Source organism: Cibotium barometz, chromosome 40 (genome assembly GCF_041138505.1).
Source record: "Cibotium barometz isolate CiBa-2024 chromosome 40, ASM4113850v1, whole genome shotgun sequence".
In the NCBI taxonomy this organism is placed as follows: Eukaryota; Viridiplantae; Streptophyta; class Polypodiopsida; order Cyatheales; family Cibotiaceae; genus Cibotium; species Cibotium barometz.
This window is the reverse complement of record NC_141085.1, coordinates 20,745,057-20,749,559: the sequence shown is the minus strand read 5'-3', so window position 1 is coordinate 20,749,559 and position 4,503 is coordinate 20,745,057. Positions and strand designations below refer to the sequence as shown.

Here is a 4,503-nt window from a genome sequence, read left to right as displayed (position 1 = left end):
TTTCTTGCGTCAAATGATCCATGTTCACATTAGTTTGAGCATTGTGTTGCCATATATTTGAGGTTGATATATCGCCTGCACAACAATTTGCACTAGTGGTTTGCTTTTTGGAGAGAGAGGCTAGTTGGCTGATGTACTCCAAAACATATGCACAGGCAGCTGGTTGCTCTAGACACACAGGCGGCCAGGGGGGGCTGGTTTCTCTGGACACATAGGCAGCACAGTGCTGAATTGTGCACCTACTCTCGCTGGCTAGGAATCGGGCAGCATAAACATGTGCGTTTTCTCTCTTAGAAGAGGGGGTTGGACAACAGGTTGAAAGGAGGCGTAGGACTATAGGTGGCTGCAAGAAGTGCACAGTCGTGTGGGTTTCTCTATCTCCTACACACTTGTGGGGCATCAGCAGCTTGGTGTTGGTGGTTCCGAACACATGAACACAGACATCGTCAATGGCGTTCAACTGATGGAACTTTGAGCTTCTTTTTGCTTTAGTTTAGGACTGTTTTGGAAAGGGTTTATGGACTGTTTCGTGGCAGTGCATGTGGCTATGAACATGAGCAATTTCGGGGTTGTTTTGAGACCCGTTGAGGGCTATTTTGAGACTATTTATGGGTTGTTTTGCTTGGCTGCAAGTACACTGTGTACATGGGTTATTGGCTGTAAGTACACTGTGTACATGGGTTATTGGCTGCAAGTACTTTAATGTAACTTGGTTATGTTTCTTGGCATGGGAGCGATGCAAGCTCTCATGGGTGCATACCCATGGACCAGATTGCTTTCTTCCTGCCTGGAGGAATAGAGGGACCTACAATTTTGGGCATATCTATGAAACATAGTTGTGGGGAAGAAATACAGCCAGACATATTCAGTAAGAGTTCTCTCTCTTTTGTTTGTGTGTTGTGTTGGCACTACATTTGAGTATGTGCTGAGAATGTTTTCACGTGGAAACATGTTGAGAGATATAATCGCGGTGTTGTGTGTATGTGGGAAAGCACCCTAGAGGTGCAAGATATTGTGTGTATGTGTGTATGTGGGAAAGCACTCTAGAAGTGCAAGATATTGTGGTGAGATGGAATGCCACATGTAATATTGTATGGTGTGTGAGTGTTGACCAAAAGAAGTGGAAAAGGAGTTGCCACATGGATGATGATGTGTAAAGTGGGATAAGGCTTGAGAGCCTATATCATTGTATGGTTCATTGTGATAAGTGAATACAAGGGAATAGTGTTGAGTGTGCAATCTCCCTCTCTCTCTCTAGTCATGGAGTTTTTAGTGTGGTTTAATCCACCTTAATCTTATGCTTAATCTATGTCCTTCACCATGACCAATCCCATTTCTAGAATCTTAACATGGTATCAGAGCCAAATGGGCTCTTGGTCATGGGTGATTATTATGTATATTAGCTTGTTTGTGTGTTTGTTTGATTAAGCATTATATTTTCAGTTTATTATGAAAAAAAATTATGCACACTCATATTATCATTTGGATTTGCATTTGTGAGGATTTGAGAGGAGATTTGCAACAAGGAGGTTGCATAGAAGCTGCCCAAGAGAGTTGCAAAGGGAGTTTTGCAACAAGGAAAGCCTGCTCATCATCAAAGAAGCTGAAAATGGAGATTTCAGCAAGTGTGAAGACTATGGAGTCTTCGGTTTCATCAAGGAGAAGCTGCCAAGGAGATTTGTGAAGACTATGGAGTCTTTGGTTTCATCAAGGAGAAGCTGCCAAGGAGATTTGTGAAGGTATTATAATGTTTTTGCCTCTAATTTGGTGTTTGAGCATAGGAGAATGCTCATTTTTTATAAGGGTTGCTATGTGATGGGATGAGTGGATCCCATGGCTCTTGCACTTAGGCAAAGAGCATGAGAAGGTGCAAGCTTGTCCAAGTAAGGGGACAAATAGTGTGGGCAAAGAATGAAGCCCATGTTTGAACTCACCGAAAGGGGTGGAGCATGGTTAAGTTTGCTCATGAAAGGTGAGCAAAATTGTGTGGAAGTCATTGAAGGCTTTCAAGAGATTGTGCACCTATGGTTTCTCTAAGGAAACCAATGAAGAGAAAGCACCCTTCAAGATTTGGCATGCAAATAGGAGAGCATGTAAGTTTTGGAACTCCTCAAGGAGCTCATTGTAGCTATAATGATGGCTATTGGAACCTTAAAAGCACAGTATAGGAAGAGGTGAAGAGAGTTGCAGCTAAGAGGAGCTGCATACACGAAGGACATGCAATGAAGATGGACTTGGGCATAGGAAAGCAAAGAGCAAGTGCAGGACCACCTAAAGAAGACAATGAGTACATAATATGATATGGCGCAAGCGCTATGAAACAAAGCAGCAGAGAAAGGTCATCATGGAAGCTAGCAGTTAGAGAGAAAGCAGTAGCAGCAAACCTCCACTGCAGCAAGCACTCAATAACCAAAGCGAACAGTAGCAGAGGCAGCAGACTACCATCGCTTAGCTGAATAGTAAAGGAAGGCGACAACCTCTGGAGAAAATAGGTGATAGCATAGAGAGGCTTGCATCAGCAGAGTAAAGCTCTGGATATGGCGATGCACAGAGCCACAAGCAGCTAGAAGGCAGCTTGAGGTAAAGGGCTTGAAGCTCAGCAAGGCGGCAGAAGAGTGCTGGTAGAAGGTCGCCATGGAAGGTCGGCCCCGCAGGCAGCTCACGAAGGTGAACACCCACGTGGGGTCTGCATCTACCTAGCAGAGGCCAGGTCTGATAGACGAGAGCATTAATGGAGTGTAGCTGGCATCTCTGCATATAGCTGTGTTGCACTCTTGAAGAAGAGGGGCCCGTGTGGCGTGTATTGCATTGCACGTTGCACGTTAAAATTAAAAAAAAAAATACTTGACCTTCATTAAACCTTGGCTTTGTTCCCATGCTTTAAAAAAAAAAAAAACAAAAAAAAACAAAATCATTATCAAAGAGATTTTCACACACACAAGGTTGTAAGTGCCCTAAATAATTGGGCAAAATATTGGTCTACCAATGTGAAGTCGTGGATAACTTTCATATGTAGGTCCCCTACCCGGTTGCGAGACCAAAATGGAGAAAAAAAATTGTATTTGTTTCACCCATGTATATGAGGGCAACCGTGCCCGAGCCTGCATGCTCAAAACGAGATGTGTATTCACCCATTGGTATGAGGGTTGCTTGCCCGAGCTCACCTACAAGCTCAAAATGGTTGTTGAGATGTGTGCATGAGCGATGCACGTGTGAGGTGCATGCGCATGGGTTGGATCCTACCCGAACTTCCATGTTCAAATTGGACTCAGTGGTTCCGCTGTGAGCGATGCGTCGACTCAAAATGGACTAGGTGTCTAAGATGGTAGACACGGGCACACATGTTTGGTTGACGGACACTCCAATGTATCATTGAGGGGGAGTGTTGAAAGATAGCAATTGCGTTTGTGCAATGCTACATTGTATGGGTGATGGATGATGGGTGAGTTGTGGAACACCTCGATTAAGAGGGGGTGTTGAGAGATATAATCGCGGTGTTGTGTGTATGTGGGAAAGCACCCTAGAGGTGCAAGATATTGTGTGTATGTGTGTATGTGGGAAAGCACTCTAGAAGTGCAAGATATTGTGGTGAGATGGAATGCCACATGTAATATTGTATGGTGTGTGAGTGTTGACCAAAAGAAGTGGAAAAGGAGTTGCCACATGGATGATGATGTGTAAAGTGGGATAAGGCTTGAGAGCCTATATCATTGTATGGTTCATTGTGATAAGTGAATACAAGGGAATAGTGTTGAGTGTGCAATCTCCCTCTCTCTCTCTAGTCATGGAGTTTTTAGTGTGGTTTAATCCACCTTAATCTTATGCTTAATCTATGTCCTTCACCATGACCAATCCCATTTCTAGAATCTTAACAAAACAGGACATGGGTTTCATGCTAGGCCAGATCAGATGTTTAATGGGAAAACAAGTCACCCGATGTTTGCTGAAATAGGTCTTTGTTTCATGCGGAAACACGTTTTTGGGTTTCTCCTGAGATAGGTCACATGAGTGGACACATGTTCCTTGGAAGTAGAGAGGGAGTGTATAGGTGTGTCTACTGTATGGTATGCTATGCTGTGATGCGAGTTCTCCTATGTGAGATAGTTTGGGAGTCTTTGTGTTTGTGATGCAGAAGCATTGGATGTGTGAGGGTGTGATGTTGTTCATAGGGTGAGAGGCTATGGATGGTTGTGGTGGCAGCCCTGTTCATGGGAGAAAGCTTCTGTATGCAGACTCAATGTGTGGGAGTCTTTTCATGTGAACAATGGCTGGACTTGTTTGTGGATGCCGAGTGGATATGAAGCCATGATGCAGGGTCTTTGTAGGCTTCAGGAGTTCTACTGTGACGGCTGAGTTTCCAGCCTTATTGTAGTGAAATCTCTTTTATAATCAATTAAAGAATACCGCAAGGGTGCCACTGCGTTTTGTGGCCAATCGGTGTCCATGTACTATTTGCAGGAGCACACTAGCTCCCCCTGTTTGTTTTCCTTTTTCTAGTTCATC

The 4,503-nt window shown here is 43.9% G+C and overlaps 1 long non-coding RNA gene across 1 annotated transcript; it reads left to right on the top strand.

The window, feature by feature from the left end:
- The first annotated feature begins 960 nt into the window (after positions 1-960).
- LOC147615296 (uncharacterized) lies at positions 961-3,763 on the top strand. The gene is made up of 2 exons (XR_015262821.1): positions 961-3,494; positions 3,534-3,763. It is a non-coding gene; the product is annotated as an uncharacterized LOC147615296 (long non-coding RNA).
- Positions 3,764-4,503: the final 740 nt, after the last annotated feature.